Genomic DNA, 17,934 nt, shown 5'->3' on the forward strand with positions numbered 1-17,934 from the left:
TTTCTGGGGAAATTCCCAGTTGCTGGTTTTAGAGATTAACAACAATTACTGAGGATTCCAGAGTTCATGAGATGGCAAATCCAACACCTGCAGAACGATAACAGAGGAACCCAGCACTGTTTCAGAAACACCAGTGGTATCTCAGTCACAGCTAGATAAATATCACGTGACAAGAAGTGATAACAAACATACTGCCATAACTGGGAAGATCTCCATTTGCAAAGATTAAGGAGGAAAACACAAGGAAATGCAGTTAAACAAAGAGCCTAAATGATACTTCTACTTTACACAGGTTGTAGAAAAATCAATAGAAAAATACAAAGAATGAACTCAGTGTGTTGGGATCCTTACAAAGATAACTCAGGGCAAATGCAAGCAAGCTGTTAAATCAGAGCTATGCTGGTGGTTGCTGAAGTGCTATCAGGAGGATTTAAGCTCTGCTTTGAGTTGGCTTTCAAAAGCATGCAGTTTAGTTTATAGAAATTGCGTGTGTTGCAGTGGAACATACCAGCTTCTATTAGCTGGTGATAAAATGCAAGGCACGCATGGAGCTGTTCAGGTAGAACTGGTGGATTCATACAACTGAAAATGACATCACACCCTGCCCCTAATTCCATAACCAAATACTGAAATAAAATGCTTCCACTGGTGAATTGAGCTGCCTTAGCTCTTCAGAAACCAGTCTCTACATTAATATTAACACAATCATTTCTTTTTCATTGATTTGTCCCACATTTTATGTTATTGATATATTAAATTCAAATTATTCTTCTGGTGCTTATTTGAAAACAATACTATCATAACATATAATGAAAATTATATATTATCATAACATATAATGAAAAACAAAAATATCTTTCTTAATTTGTTGTGTTACACGACTAGAAAAATTAATGACTGCCAAAATTTTAAAGTCCTTGAAGTATAACTTCATGGACTTCATGAGTATAACTTCTTTTTTTTTTTTTTACCAAGTTCTTGTCTGAGTTTGGTTTTTACATTATTTTAAGGCTTAATTATATGTCTTACCCAAAAATAGTTCCAGCTTAGGGGTCATAGTTCTTTCTAACATTACTGGATGAAATGTTATGGCTCATTCGTTACACATAATGAAAATATCTAGAGATGGGACATCCTTCTTAAAATAATGGAATTTTATTTTAGACTGTATACAACTAAAATGGGGAAAAAAAGCAACAGCTGCTGTTTTATTTTGCTTAACAAATATAAACCTCTTATCTATTGACCGCATAAAACTACATTCATTTATTTGAGACAACACAATGTTTTATGAATTATTACACTTGTTAACACATGAGAAACCTGGAAGGTCTTTGAGACATTTCCTGTTTTGTTCCAAACATCAGGTTTTTGAATGAAGACTCTTCCACAGCTACAGCCTCTGGCATATCACACAGTAGACTGACAGGAGAAATGCTTCCTTCTCACCTATGTTCAACTAAACAAACATGGAATTTTCTACCTGTCTCTAACATGAATAAAGTGTTCTTTCCTCATAGTGCTACTGCCTGCCTGGGCTTCATCCTTTGCACAGAACTGAATACATGTTTTCAGCATTTCCTATTGTCCCTTTACAGACAAAGGATGTGGCCAAGTAAAGGCCAAGTAAAGACTGCTGTATACCTGTTCTAGCAGATGATACATCAGGAAGTTTTTGTTTGTTTTTGATTTTTTTTTTTTTTTTTTAAGTGTTTTATTAACACTTTTCAAACTACTTAGAGCTCCTTGATATCAACCGTAACACTTGGGACTGTTTACTGACAGAGAGGATTCATTAAAAAGCTTTAGATCACAGAATGGCCAGGACTGGAATGGACCCCAAGGATTCTGAATCTCCAAACTCCCTGCCACAGGCAGGGCCACTAACCTCCACATTTAATACTAGACCAGGCTACCCAGGGCCCCATCCATTCTGGCCTTGAACACCTCTAAGGATGGGGCATCCACAACCTCTCTGGGCAGATCATTTTCTTATAAAAGTTCTCAGTTGTGTGAGTTAACTAAGTACTAAATGCCTACTCACTACTCAGGTCAAGGCAGGGAAAACATTGTGTACTGTTCTACTAGCCTGATGTTTGCTTTATAAACTTTCTGAAGCTTATCATTAAAAAAGGCTTCAGTGTCACTGAGATGGTAACAGTTAACAGAGCCAAGAGATGATGGGATAAACAACATATTGAAGCATTTTTATTGTCTTATTGATGAAGCTGTTTTGTTCTATTTTCTTATGTGTTCACACATACTGTGTCCTAATCCTCTGTTGCCCATTGCCCCCTAAATCGTTGAAGTACTCAGAAATTTTATGACCAGTCTTCCGGCAGGAAGTTGTACACAAACTGAACTTCAGGCATGTGAACCATCCCATTGAAGTTTCGCATTTCAAGTTCATACCCATGTGTCTGTAGGATGATAGTATCTCAGCATCTTCATGCTTCTCAATTAAAGGCTGGTAATTGGAGCCAGCTTCCAGTAGTATGGACAACATTTCCTTCTGCAGCACTGAGGTCTCAGGATAGGAGCTCCTGTAATAAAAAGAGATAAAAAGGATAGCCCAGGGGAAGTCAGATTTACTGTTTCTGGATGGGCCTATCTCACGTAGTTCAAATCCCAGTGGCCTTACCAGGACTATAGCTTGTGCAAAGTGACGGCAGTGGGCTCTTATTCTCAGCTTATCTTACTGCAGCAGTAACTACTAATTTTTCCTGTACCTGGAGCTGGCTACAGTCACCATCATTCTTGGCACTGCCATAGTCTAGAGACATAAGTAAGGAGACCAGAGATAAACTGACACCAATGCACAACAAAAAGATCCCAGGTGGACCAAACCTCTCACTGAAGAAACTCATTTCTCCCTTTTGTTCTGGAGCCAAAGAGTACTTGACATCTTTGAGGCCTTTTGAGAGTCTAGTCTTCATGGCCTTTTTCACATATCTGAAGTATAACCGCTGGCTTATTTTCATCTCAAAGCAAAACTGAAAATCTATCAGAAGGGAAAACCAATGAAGAAAAAGTAGATGAAAACTCCTGACTACTTGGAAGACGAAATCAGAAAAGTTCCAAGTATTTATCATAAATGAACTGTTCAAACTATAAACTGTCTCTATGAAGGGAAATGTCTTTGCTCCATTCTCTGTAGTGAGGACATTTGGACTGCATTAAACCACAGAGTGGGAGGGGATTTCAGAAAATTTTCCCTGCCAAAATTGCATGTAAGGCTGTTTAAAAAAAAAAAAAAAAAAAAAAAAAAGTCTGATTGTTATAAAGCTTAATGTTATGATGTTTTCAATTAGTTTAAAAGCTTTTTTTATTGATCATTTTTATTATGGTTGTTCAGTAATTTTGTAACTCTTATTTGGAATAAGTCACAGTTTATTTAAAGCATCTTGAACTACATTGCTTTTTTAAGTGTTATCAAGCACAAGTACTGTGCTGGGTCAGTCTATACACTTTTAAGTTTTAGCATTTCTAAATTAATGTTTCAGTGTAAATTTTATGTTTGTTTTTTTTTCATCCATTGGCCATATTTTGTGAGATCTTGTGTAAGGCTTAGCTTCAGTTTATTTGAGGGTGCTAGACACCTTGTGGAATTTTTGCTGTTGTTTTCTAACTGAGGTTTAAAATATTCTAATACATTTGTCTACAAGTCAGATATGATATGGAGACTTTTGTTTGTTACTCTTTATGTTACTTTCCTAACTTATGCAATGCATCCTTGTTCATTTGCATTTAAATATTTCACTTCTGGTTAAACATTTTTTGTACTGCCTTGAGCCGAGTTTCTGCATGTTTTCTTTATTTTCCTATTAAAGATTTTAAAATTCTGAAAACCAGCTGGTGTGCCAAGAAGTTTAGTGCTGTTTGAATGATATCCATGCCACATAAACTTTTAATACACAAGCACAACAGATGAGTTGCAATGGAATACCTATGCTGAAGATCAGTCACAGCTGAAGATTTATATTAATTGAATATAAAATGCTATAACATAATTACCCTAAGTACTTTAAGCTATTAAATATAAGTAACTTGATCTATTTCTAAACTAATTATAAGCTGCAGGGAATGTGAAGGGGAGGGAGGAGAATGTGAAGGAAAACTGGAGAAAGAGAAAGGAAATGGAGAAACGAATAAATTAAAGATCAAGTGATTTGTATGAAGGGAAACATAACTAGAAAATTACCTGTGAGAACATGAGAGATTGTCTGCTAATTTTCAAATAATAATGGATGTGAATACAATTGTAAATTTTTCTATATGATACATTTAAGAAAAGTGAAAGAAACACTTAAAGAATTACCGTAGTGATTAGGGATATCTGTGCTTCACAAAGAAATAGGAAGAGGTAATAAATAGAAGAACGGAATATTTCATTCCTAAAGCTAACACCATATTCTTTTTTCCCTTCTGTCACAAAAATCCTTTCTCTTCTTAACCAGCCCCAAACTCTGAGTGACATGTTCCACAGCTATAAAAAAGGACCATACTGTAAGAGAACTGCATCGCTAAACAACCTCAGCGTGCATCTGATGTTGTTATGTTGTCCCTAATCAATCCAGAAGAGAGACAATACCAGGAGCCTGAGATCAGTTTACAGTGGTGTCCAATAATTTAGTAGTTATTCAGGTGCATGTCTTTTCCTCTATAAAATCCTTTTTCTTTTTTTTTTTTTTTTTTTTTTTCCCCTTTTTCCCCTTTTCCATAAACCTATCTGACGTTGGCTTCTTGATGCTATTTGTGTTTACAATGTTTTGACAGATGGTGGGCTCAGGGCATATTGCCCTTTCCACACAGAATGCAGGGGGAAAAAAAAAAAAAGAGAAAAAAAAGAAAAAAGCTTTGGATAGCCTTTCTGAACAAACAGGCTTAGCTCAAGTCATTAGAAGTGTAATAAAAAAAAAAAAAAAAAAAAAAAAAAAAGGAGAAATAGGACTGTGACTGGAAATGAGGGCCAACCATAAGTTTGTTTTAAACTTTTTTAAACTTTAAAAAAGGCAGTTTTACTATGAATCTGTTTCTGAAATTCAGCATAGGAGCAGAAAGGAGACAAAACTGAAGTGAGAACGGATGAACTGCTTAATGCACATTATCTGGCATCATTCCAATAATGTGAAAATCTTGCAATAAAACAAGATATTTGATAATGTAAAAACTCAAATAAGGGACTTAAAACATTTGTGCAGTCCTTGCCACAACTCAGTAATTCTTTGTGCGTGGCATAAGTAGAATAATAATAACAGCAATTTAAAAACGTGGAAATGTAATTCCACAAGAATTGACTTAAAAATACAAGTTTCCAAAATTGGAAGATAAAGGTTTAAGCAGCACTCAGTTTGGAGAAAGAAAGCTAAGCTTTTAAATTCAGACACTCCTCATTTCTGATTAAATTCTTTAGCACTCTGATTTCCTTTCCCAGAATATGAAATCAGATCACAGAAAGGGGAAAAGGAAAAAAAAAGATCCCAGAGAGGAGACCATTACTGACGGAAGCCATGTGTCATTAATTCAGTTATAAATTATTAGCTGAAAGCAGCCTCTCAGCATTTGTATTTGATGAACAAAAATTGATTGCTTCAAGGGCATTTCAATCCTTTTGATGTTACCATCTTTTAGTCCACCACAAATCTGAATCCTTAACAGAATGATTATAGCATTATAGTAATCCTAAGAGCCAATACTAAAGGATTTGGAAGAGCAACTGAGATCAATAGTTTGAAAAAAGCATGTCTTTTTGAGTTGACAGAGCTGTCTAGCCTGATAGTGAACCTGAAAAAAATAAGCGGGAACTAAGTACACAAGCAATCTGCAGACTGAGCTGAACTGTGATGATGAGCCATTTTTCTGAATTGCTGTATACACCAAGAAGCTCCAAATATTTCCATGGGATTTAAGCAAAACTAATGGCAACCAAGAGATATTTTACTAACAATAAAAAAGAAGTTTCTGAAATAAGTTTAAGAGTGTTTTCAGAGCTTTGTGAACTATTCTGGAGGTTGGGACATTCTGTGAGGTCAACATTTGTGTTTTGCATAGACTTTGAGATTATTTGAACTGGGATTTGAGGCAACATTGTCTTAATGATTGTCTTCCTTTTAGTTGCTTTGAAATCTAGAATTCGGGCCATATTCCAACATAGAGATGAAAGTTCAGTCCTCTCAGCAATTGAATCGTGAGATATAGAGTAGACTGATGGACCATGCATTCTTACTGTATAATCTCCACCAAATTTTAAAACTGCTTTAAGTATGGAAGAAAGAGCCAATATTTGTGCAAAGTTCAGGTTGTTCCAGGTTGTAAGTAAAGTTTCCCTAGGACAACAAGTGAGAAAAATTAGCTGAAAGCTAAGGCCCTCTTCAACAGCTCAAGGATTAACATAAAATTATAGTTTGAAGGAAGAAAAAGAATAGCATTGCAACAGTAGGGTATTGTTAAGGATCACTGGAATGGAGAGAGGGAAGAAAGAGAAGAATAAAGCCCTTACGCCAAGACACTGCAAACTGGTATAATGTTTAGCAGATATTTAACAATTCTTTTGGTGTGCTAAACAACAGATTAACTTCATAGCACTCAAGTGAAAATTCAGACAAATTCAGATGCAACACATCTGGAGAGCATCCCATGGCAAATGGTGAATGGCTAAGTAATCTATTTCAATGGCAAGACATGTAGTGATAATTTATTGTTTGTAACAAGGGCTGTGAGCCTACCATTAATTCTAATGCAAAAACTTCTAAAAATTATCTGGAGGATAAATGCAGGACTTCCAACAATAACATTTCTGCAGTGAGACTTATGTCATCGTTACATTCTATTGTTAATAGTTAAAGACATGAAAGTCTTTTTCAAAAGTGTGTTTTTCAATGCTGTACAATCTTGCATATGAAGAATGGTGAAAAAAGTGCAGCACGTACCTCTTACGCTACCGCAGATGATTTTCTTTATGGGCCATAGCTTTTTAGCTTGGTTCATGTTTTCACGTTTCTTACATCTGAAAGAGTGGCACAAATTAAATGCACATTAGAGACACGATTTCAGAACATTGTGTTGAAGCAGGTTTAACCCATTATTTTGAAGCTGTGCATGATAACATGTGATCTTTAAGCTTAACCTTTATCTCAAGCTATTTAAAATGTTTTGTAGCTGTTCTTGTCTAAACGAATAAAGAGAATGATAAGCAGGAACTGGCATAAATAATAGCTGCTTAAAACGGGTAGAGAAATTGATAGCCTTACAAATGGTAGCCACCTGTATGGGGAAACTAAAGAGTGAGCATTCAGTAGAGAAGAATGGCTGGAAATCTGGCAGCAAATTATAGAAATGGAAAGGGTAGAGAGAGTTCTTTTTACAATGCTCTGCTAATCATGCAGTGCCACATTCGAGCTGTGAATTTAGATTAAGTATCATTGGTGGTCTGCTGATTTTATCCAGACAACATACTCCTTCAGTGAGTTACAAGAGTTCATCAAGCTGGCTTGTCTGATGAATACATCAGACTTCATTTTCCCTTTTTATGGGAACGTGAATTGGACTGTGGTCTATATCCTTCTACAACATCACACACTCTCTCTAACAGAACCAGATATTATAAGCATGAAAGAGGACAAGACTCTACTTTTGTCATGGTAAGATCTCATGGAGAAGCCTGCAAGCACTGATGAACTTTTAACAGAGGCTGACAGAGGTAAATGTAATTAGCAGTATACAACTAACCTATGAAAGGCAAGGATACAAGTCACAGCAGCAGATGAGCAAAAGAAAAGGAGACAACAGCTTAACTGTTGTAAATACATCATAGAATGATATGCACGTAGATCTTGTAGGAAAACTGGAAAAAAAAAAAAAAAAAAAAGATGACTTTGTGAGGCCTGAGACAAAAATCTGAGAAAGTGCTTCCAGTAAGGAGAGACAAAAATCCAATGCTGTATCTTATGCCACACTAGTTTCTGGAAGATATCCCACTTACGAGGAAAATTTTCTGAAAATCTGTAGATCATCTTCCACCTGTGACTCACAATCACACAAACAAAGGCATCTTCTGCAACACAATCAGGGCTTTGAATGATGCAGAACTTCTTTCATTGGCTGCATGTCACAGGTCACAAAATTCTCATCATCCTCAAAGCAGATATTTTTTCTCTTAGCCCATAAAATTTTCTTGTGTTATGCAATTTATTAAAAGAAACTAGCACGAAGCTACTGTAGAACTGCTTATCCTAAGCAGTTTTTTATTTCTATCTAGCATCAACCGGAACAGGTAGAAAACATCTGTTACTAGGTTTACCCCAATGCTTAGGAAAAAATGTAGCATAGAACCATTACAGAAAAAATTCTACGCCTCTCCTTTTTAAGATCTGACACATTCATCTCATTCTATAATTCTGTAAGAAACTTGTGGACATACTTCTATTGATTACTGCTGAGCTGGATTTGAAATTTGCATGTACCTGTCTCAAATTATTGATATGACTCTTCGCAGTTGCTTGGTCAAATATATATTCTGTAACAAGATCAGCATTTTAGCCAAAGTTGCTTTACTGCAAAATATAAAAATAGCAACGCAATTTATATCCTTTCTATCTATCTACATGGTTTTTCCTCTTTGTACAGAGGGTAGATTCCAAAGATCTTAATAACACTGGTGGTAGTTTATACATATTTGTTCTACAACTGAATGAAAATAACGAATAAGGAAATGTCATTGCAAATACATATTTTTAAAAGTTGTAGTAAATTAAAAAAAATCATTAAGAAACTAGTTAGAGCTTGCACAGATGCATTGTAGATACACAATATCTGATTTTACAGCTATGGACCCTTAAAAAGATTTCATCTGAAAAGAACCTCAAGAGTTTATTTGATCCAAACCTGCCACTCTTTACACAAGGTAAGACTGCCTGTTATCAAGACAGGATTGATTGTGTCATCACCATAAATAACTCTTTTGGGTTATGCTCTTCATCTGTGATAAGAAAAGGCTCAGATACCTTGTAGGTGAACTGTCAACTACTGCTTCTTCTAGCATCTAAAGGATTTTACTCCCTCAGGGTTTAAGAAGCATTCTCATTCTTGAAGTTGCACCATCAACTTCTCAGTCCTTTATAGCTCACTATAGCACTCTTCCTATGTTACAAGCTTTTACTTGTTTCTTACTTGCACACATAATGAGAATACAAAACTTACTCTTGTTGCATTCAACAGCAATCAGATAGCTGCTCACCTATGGATGAGGTTTGCTGGATAATACTAAGCATCTACTTTGCACAGGTATTTTACAGATGTTATGTGTACAGTGGTTTATTTATGAGGATTGTTAGACAAAAGACATCAGGCTTGTCTTTAAAAAATTAAACAGAATTGTAAAATTTTAATTCAACAGCAGTTAAAGCTGCATAACATGGGCTCCCAAAAGAGAATAATCTCATTTTAAGAACTATATATCAGATCTCCTGAAGGCTTCCCATTTTCTATCGGTGAATTCAAAGATAATCACAAATATATATTCGGTATGAGAAGGATGCTCTGCATAGTAGATACAGTGATTGAATTTGCCTTTTCAATTATTGTAATCCCACTTGTGGATTATAAACATTTACGATTAACAAATGCAAAAATCTTTCTCGTCCTCTACTGATGATATTTGGAATCAGTTATTAAACCCCAAAGGCATGAATTTGTAATTCTTTCTATTCAGTGTTATTTCACTGCAATTATTCAGGCTGGTTGTTCAAGATATTTATATCTGAATGCATTTAGTCCACACCTGCAGGAGTACCACTAGCATCTTCCTGACATTCTAATGCACTTTTAATAATCACTCAATGTAGTCTCTGCTTGAACCAGTTGTTCTGCCTATGCTAACCAGGAATTCCTCACAGAATGCAGTATCAGTTTACTTAAGATGTGTTTACTTAAGATGTACTACTACATTTAACTTAACTAAAAAAAAAAACCAACAAACAAGAACAAGTGTGCATTAGTTCTACAAAAATGTAGCACAAGTGCCGCAAAATTGAAGCAAGAAATTAATATAGTGGTAGAACAAACTTATCTATTCTGACGACTTCCAAATGAGAATAACCTCCCTCATTTTATTGATAAAACTAAAGAATCTTCCTGTCTTTTGATTATGAATTCCTTTGTGATGTGTAACTTGATTCTGCTTCTTCTATCTTGCAAGTTTTAACTGTTCTTTCTATACTTCATTAATTCTAGAATGTCATTTTCTTTGTTTAATAATCCTTTCCAGTGTTCTCTTAAACTTTAAAATTCTATAACATTTCTCACATTTTGTCCTTATTTTGAAGACAGGTATTTTTTCAACCAGGATAAGAACATAACTTTCAATTTTGCATAGAATTCCAAGGACAATAAGATTTGGATCCCTTGACTTAAAATAAATGCAAGCCTTGTCTGTATTCTGCCATTTTATTTTCCTAATCCAAATGATACAACTGATTAAATTCACTTAATTTAGTAAGTTCAGTAAGGTTTCTAAGTTAAACAAGTAGAATTCAGAAGGTACCAGATATAAAGTTACTTAACCAATTTTAATTCAAAATCTTTATGCATACACATTATGAGAGGGTCCTTACGAACCACATTATTACTTCATTCAGCATACAAGATGGATAGTATTTACTAGATACATAATCAATCACAATCATTAGTTTTAACCTATTGTTCATGTGAGTGCTCCCATCATTTGTTGGTGTTCACTATCTAAACCTTTCACTGAGTGAAGTCAAATTTCCCTACAACTTTATTACTTCATTGTGCTCATCACCTAATTTACTGTGGATATCCACACTTCCAGTAATATGCCACAATTCCTTAGTAGCTCAGATTCTGATATCTTAAATGGAATCTACCCATAAACTGTTTAAGAAAGAAATTATTTGTAATCAAACATACTAAGTGGGTTTAACTGTCTATGGATTTGCTCACATGAATTCTTTTATAAGGACATGCCAAGCATAGGTTTTCTAAGATAGTATTTAGCTCCTTTAATTAAAAAGGCAGTGATCCTACATGATTCTCTAGATTTTTTTTTTACTTATTCTGCAAACAAGAAGTTTAGTTTCTGGGGCCAGCTCCAGGAGCAATCTGGGTGTAAAGTGGACTTAAAGCCAGATAGAAAAAAAGTGTGTTAATTATTGGAACAGGTGATTTTCAATTATTCATTTGGCCATGAAAATATTCCATCTTATGGAATATTTCCAGGTACCCAGTTTGAGATTTCCACTGGGTAATGGAGTACCCAGGAGTTAGCTGTCACTCTAGCGAAGTGGAAAGTGCCATGTGGTTCTATTCCATTGTTTTTAAGCAATGAACATCAGTTTATTCTAGTGTGAAAAAATTAGAAATAATTAATTTACTTGTCCAAGATTTACTCTAAGTTGTACAGAATTATGAGTTATGCAGGAATTTTCAGCAAGCCTAACCTCACTTATTTTTAAGCTGTAGAATCTGCAAATTTCCAATTGTAATGTTTCCAACAAATCGTGCTATTGTGAGGACTAAGTTAATAGTACTTGTCAACAGTATAGAAGGACAAAACAATGTGACCAAGTATTCCCAGAGGGAAAATAACAGTGACGTGTGATATATCAAGGCATAAGACAGCCCTGCAACTCCTAAGGCAGCTGGGGAATGATACCTATACAGACAGGATGACAACAGTTGGCACTGGGGCAACTGAAACTGTGGAGCAACAGAAACATGGAGAGATGAAGAATCTGCAAAAGTAAAGGCCAGCAATTGTTATGCTTTGTTCGAAAGCGCAGTTGGCAAAACTACACAGAGTAAAGATGTTGTGTCCAATTTGGCCTCTCTTGCCCTTAACTAACTGCTGCCTTTAACTAACTTTGATGTGGAATAGTCTGAAATACAGCACAGGTTCCCTGCTTTGTAAAAGACATATCTTTATATCTTGTATCAAAAGCAAGGGAGAGTGATTTCTTGACAAGACATATAAAACATAAGCAGACATCTCAATGAAGCATTACAAAACTCAGAACAAAACCATATGCCCACCAAGCTTCTATGTTAATTGATGGCACTATTATTCTCTCCACAGGACAAAAAAGAATTATTTGAATTTTCTTGTATTTTCTTATTAGTGTTTCCCTTTCCCTTGGGGGGAAGTGGGACTAAGACGATTCTATCTAGATATCTGGCAACTTTTATATATGCTTGAGATCATTCATTACTGACCAGTATAACGAAGTCATCAGCTATTTTGCATTTACGCTTGGATTCTAGTCTATCCAATTTTATTTCTATTTCAAGTATTGTCTCAGTAGAAAACTATGAAGATCTGATAAGAATTGAGCCAAATAAAGCTAGCCAATTCCACATAACACTAGGACAGCATACTGCAGTTTATTTCATTGGAAATTATGGCTCAGTCCCACAAATGGGAAGTGGTCAGGGGAAAGATGTCATCACATAAATACAAGATCTTAGAAATACTGACCATGGACTATGAGAAAATTTGCTGTATAAAGCATAATAATGTACTGGAGGACACTTTAAAAAAAGTTTAAATGCAACAGAGAAACTCCAGTCAGAACAATAAAAAAAGGACCTCCTTAGACTTTCAATCTCTTATCTGTTACTTGGCACATGCCATGGGATATGGACTTCTTGCCACACCATTCATGAGGTTAAAATTCACTTCATGCTTACTCCACAGAGGAAGCACCCTTACAAGTTGCCTGTAGGGAACATCTATGTGACTGGCCCCCTTTCTCACTTTACGTAGAGCAAACAGATCCCAAGATTTGCTCCCCAGGCTTGTGGCCAAGATAATTCTTTCAAAGTCCTACAGCCAGCTGATTTCAGCATTCTCTTTGTTTGTTGGGGCTCTCAGAGAGATGGAGGAGTAAGAATATGAAGACAGAACCTGGGTCTCCTGTTCTCTGAGTATTGTTTTAATCTATTTATGGGAGCTCAGAACTAATAGATCTCAAAGAACTAGGTTTCTAAGGTTTTCAAAGCACGCTACTCAAAATAATTACAAAATTCAGCAAATCATCAAGAATACATCATACAGCAAGATAATAAAAACACACAAAATAAAATTGTTTTTTAGAAAAAATACATAGAAAATAAGAATAATTGAGAAGTTATTACAAGTTTTAGATGTTAGAAAACACTAACAGGTGGCCAGTCTGTTAGGGATAAATCTTGCCTAAGCCTTAGATGTTAAGCTGCAAAGAAATCGAGGTCTCATTGCATTTGCAGATGGGAACCTTGGCATGAATATGAGTTCAATGACAGATGAAAGCTGCCTCATGGCAGAGTCATCTTTTATTACCTACTCACCAACATTAAGCAGCACTTGTATAAATAAGGCAAACGAATGCACTTAAAGTCTCTGGGTGCACTAGATCTAACTTTTGATGCTTGTACTTCTTTGTTACCTAAATGAGTCTGTTATTATTCTGTGGTCAATTTTGGCTTTATGACTTTGAAGAATTCAGTGACTAAATCTTCGACTCTTGTTCCTTGAAATCTGTTTCTCACCCAAGATCGTCTGGAGGCCTTCACTTATAAATTTTAGACCTTTAGTATTCTAGGTGTACTCTTCCAGCTTATTCCTGGAACTAGTCTTTTTACTCTATAAGCAATATTCCCAACCTTAGTCCTGGAACTACTAAAAGACTTAGAGCTGAAAAAAAAAAAAAATAATAATCCAGGAGATTTAGTTAATCTAGTTCCATATTTTCAACTCTAACTACTTAAAGTTATCTTTTATCTGTGTTATGCAAAAGGAATGTAATTTGAGATAGTTCACTTTGGCGAACAAAGAATATTTTTCCACAATATTTTGCTTTATCCACCCTACTGAAAAGAGAATAAACATTAGCACCCAACTCTGAGAACTGCTAGTATTTGCATCTACAAAAATCCTGCATACTAGGTGCTTCAAAACAGGGAATATTGGCAGATGTCCTTTAGGAAGGTAGAAGAAGCTGACAAAATCTGGGAACTGATGTCTCCATCAAAGGATGTGAATAAACAAGTAAACAAACTAGTGGACTCAAAAGAAATGTTTGCCAAAAATCTTCAGAGAGAACAAACACTGATTATGTATTCCCATTGATAGTATTAGTATTCTTACAAGAGAAGCAACCTTATTTACATTGCATTGAATATTTTGAAATTTTGCTTTCAAAGTTGTATCCTTTTGAATCAAACAAGGCCCAAATTCATTGTGGATGGAATCCTGACTTTCATTTTTTCCCCAGTGCTTTCCAACTATTCTAGTCAAAGAAGAATATCTTTCCTTATTTCTGATGACAATAAGTCAAACGAGATTGCATTAGGTATAGTAACAACTTTATCATCAGCTACTAGTTTAAGTCACCAGGACGCAAATGCTTCTTTTAAGCTCATCCTACACAATTATACTAGTAGTGAATGTGCTGCACTTTACTAAAAAAGTGGAAAGAGAAATCATTTTCCTGGATACTGTTATTTTAGAACCATACTTAAAAATTATTTGATTTGTTAAAAAAAACAAAAACAAAAACAGGGGTGCCCAGAAATGAACTGTACAAAATTAATATAAATTTAACAAAGTGTTCCTTCCATATGTTTGGTTTGAAACTCATTATTTATTACAAAAGTAGAAGTAGAACTAAGTAGTAAAAGGGAAACCTGGCCTTCCTTGAATGTACTAAAAGAGTAATTTAAGTTACAAAAGTAAAGTCAGTTTTGAATTGAATATGGCTTAGCATAAAACAAACAAACAGAACTCTTGCCTTGATGCCCAGGGGTTTCAGAGAAGCATGAAGTTAAACTGTTGACAAACCTAGAATACCTACACAATTTATAAAACATAAATAGAATTTTAGACAACATTAAGGCTGTAATTGTATCTCTAGTTATGATCAACTTGCACTGAGTTGTCTCATTGCCCTTTTAAGAAAAATAAAAATCTGTTGTTATGATTTAATAAGAAACTATTCTTTCATACTAACATATTTTTAGGAAGTTTTTGTCACAGAGAAAAACTTAACTTTTCATTAGATCTGAAAGCAATTTATGTTCCTCAAACAATCTTTTTAATTCCTTCAAAGGAATTATCTAGATAAGAAACTCATTGAAATTCAAGGCTCTGCCAGCTAATTCTGTTCAGCCCAAATTCATTAACTCCCCCCCAGATAATTTTTCTTTCGTCTCACATAAAACCTAAACGCACCTGTCAGTATCACAGAGATGGTGAAAGGAAGTATGTCAGTTTGTGGGTGCAGTAAGAGGCTTCATCCTGAAGCAGACAGGTGCAGAACCATGCACTTTAGCATCACTGCTCCCCTAATAGCACTGCTGATGGTGTCAACCTCTGTCCAAGGTGCTTGCTCCTTGCACCACTGCCACCTTTCCTCCCTGGCACTGTAGCTCTAGGTCTTTGCACAGTCAACCAGATCAAGGACCAGATCCAGGATAATATAGCACTAGAAGGCTGGCCAATCAGAGCACTGGTCTGCTTACCCTCTGGAGAGCTGACAGGTGCTTATCATTATTCTTAATAACATCAGCCTTGTGACTGGTTGAGGATGCAAATGATCAAGACACAAAGGGGAAAACCCCTTCCTAATTAGATTAATTGCTGACATTTGAGATAGGAGCATTTGAGATAAGAGCAAAGGTGAAAAAAATAACCTTGTTTTTCATTTTGTTTATGAAAAAATTCTGCTAATCCTAATTTCTTCATTGAGGTCATTACCGAGTGATAAGAACAAAACAAATTTTAAGAAAAAAGTACAGTTCCAATTTAGATTTTCCACTCCCTTGCATGTGAGGAGCTTTTTGAATTGAAGCTAAAAATCTCCAATAGCACAAGGAGATAAAAGCCAGACACAAATCATGGTATGAATAAATTTTCAACATTTTTTTTTTTTTTTTCACAAGTATAGACACAACGTGTGAAAAATTATCTTGAGATGTAAAATAATAATTGGTCTACATAAAAACACAGTGATAAGAAACAGATGTTCAATCAATGAACCAATCTTGAAGCATTCTATACAAAAATTATATTGTCAATTTAAAAATTTAAATCTTTGCTTTTCTTTAAGTTCTGAGGGTTCCAGAATATTTGAGGAAGGATAAGTTGTTTTCAGAAGTCCTTTATCAGATTATCCACTGCTTAATATTTAGGCTGTTCTTAAGAGAATAAACTATAAAAAGTAGCTGTGGAGCCATGGTGAGGTTTATGGCCTTATTCAAAAGGCTGGACTAGATCATTACTTGGTCCCTGGCCTTACAAGGGGGAAAAAAAAAATGTGTTAGAATCTCAGCCAAGCTGTTGGAATTCCCTTTTCAAACAGATGAGTTTAATACCCATGCACTGATTCTCAAAACTATTATTCCTTACTTCAAGGACACAGGGAAATTTGAAACAAATGTAGAAACAATAATTACAGAAACTATCTACTAGCCAGCTGGAAAGGAAATGTGAAGCACTCCTATATGCAGAACATGCTGCTACTACTTCTTTTCCCAAAATTAAAAGGAAAGCCAATAGAAAGCATATTAGCAAAGCCAAACCTTCATTACCAAGTCCATAAGTGACAACATATCTGAAAGGAAAACAGATCTTGGCAAGGGGGCTGACATAAGACCATTTTGAGTATAATTACTTAAAATATTTAATGCAAAATAAGCAAAAGAAAAAAAGGGTTTATTACAAGCTTCAGTTTGTATGTGTAGCCCTTTTTCTGGCTATCTACATCTATGAAATTCCTGAAAACTAGTTTAAAAGGATTGCAGTACTTTGGACTGGAAATGTGAAATATTATTAATAGACTAGTTTCCATAACAAAGATTTAATGGATGTTCAAGATCAATTACATATACAGTATGGGCTTCTTTTTTTTTATTAGCTACTGTACAGAAGAAGCTAGAGAGGGACATTTCATCTTTTCTGTTTACCTAAATGGAACTTCCTCTTATGCATGTCAGAAAATGACACCATACATTTTAGAAAACACCTTGCAACATGCAAGATCTTCCATCAGCATCATATTCTGAGTATGGCAGTTAGAGATCTGGTGTAATTCAACCAAAGAAATGCAGAAGTTTGCGCTGATATTTAGAAATACGATACTTACCTCACTTACGCTGACATATTTGTTTTGATAGGAACACTATAGGGGAGGGAGGCTCTTTAATGGTTATAAACTAGGGTTAATTAATTTAGGAGCACGAGCAAAGTGTCCCAAGCTAAGCTACTCTGCAAACACCGATCTCAGCCCACAGGAAAAAAATAATAATAATAAAAATGTCATTCAAAGCAACTCACATCCATAGACAGGATGTCCTTTGTAACTAGCCTTTAACATTGCCAATCTGAGTGTTTGGTTCAGGAATCCTCTCTTGTAAGGTCTACTGCACAACTGCAATAGTTTATCAGAGATGATAAATCACTTCAAAAGATGTTGATTTTTTTTAACTCAAGAAGGAAGCAAAAAAGCAAACATTGCACTCTGCAAATTGGGTTCTGCAAGAAATTCTTGTGCTTTGAAACCCAAGGAATGTGTTCCATTTCAAAAACAGGAAATGTATACTTTGTTCTGGGCTTGAGTCTGAGGACCACAGAACTTAAAGGTGCTAAGAACATTCTACGCTAAGAGCTGTCAAGGGAGAATGTTCTAGTTACAATACAGCTTTTGGAGAAAATCAGGCTAGTTCTGTCCTGCATTTTCTTTACACATTAAGCACTTAAAAGGGGGTTTCCTCTTGCTTTCTACCAGTGAGAATTTTTTTCAGAAGTGACACCAGGCCATCACACCACATGGTGTGGAGAATCGGTTTGGGGAGTGTGAATGCTGCTGTTGCCAGCAGTCCATGGTGCTGATGGAGAGATTTATATTTGAATATGGTCAGTGTCCTCAGCCTGCAGCTGGA

General features: G+C 35.4%; 1 long non-coding RNA gene across 3 annotated transcripts in view; it reads right to left on the reverse strand.

The window, feature by feature from the left end:
• Positions 1–882: 882 nt before the first annotated feature.
• LOC128084047 (uncharacterized) overlaps positions 883–17,934 on the reverse strand; it is a 28,116-nt gene continuing 11,064 nt past the window's right edge. For 2 of the 3 annotated variants that reach the window (XR_008208328.1, XR_008208320.1), the window contains exons 2-3: positions 6,930–7,006; positions 883–2,543 (exon numbers count right to left, since the gene is read on the reverse strand). This is a non-coding gene — a long non-coding RNA (uncharacterized LOC128084047). Of the gene's footprint in view, positions 2,544–6,929; positions 7,007–7,728; positions 7,845–17,934 lie in introns of those variants that run through there. The other variant, XR_008208335.1, reaches the window with a different exon arrangement.

Source organism: Tympanuchus pallidicinctus, unplaced genomic scaffold, assembly GCF_026119805.1.
Source record: "Tympanuchus pallidicinctus isolate F22 unplaced genomic scaffold, pur_lepc_1.0 scaffold1, whole genome shotgun sequence".
NCBI classification, from domain to species: domain Eukaryota; kingdom Metazoa; phylum Chordata; class Aves; order Galliformes; family Phasianidae; genus Tympanuchus; species Tympanuchus pallidicinctus.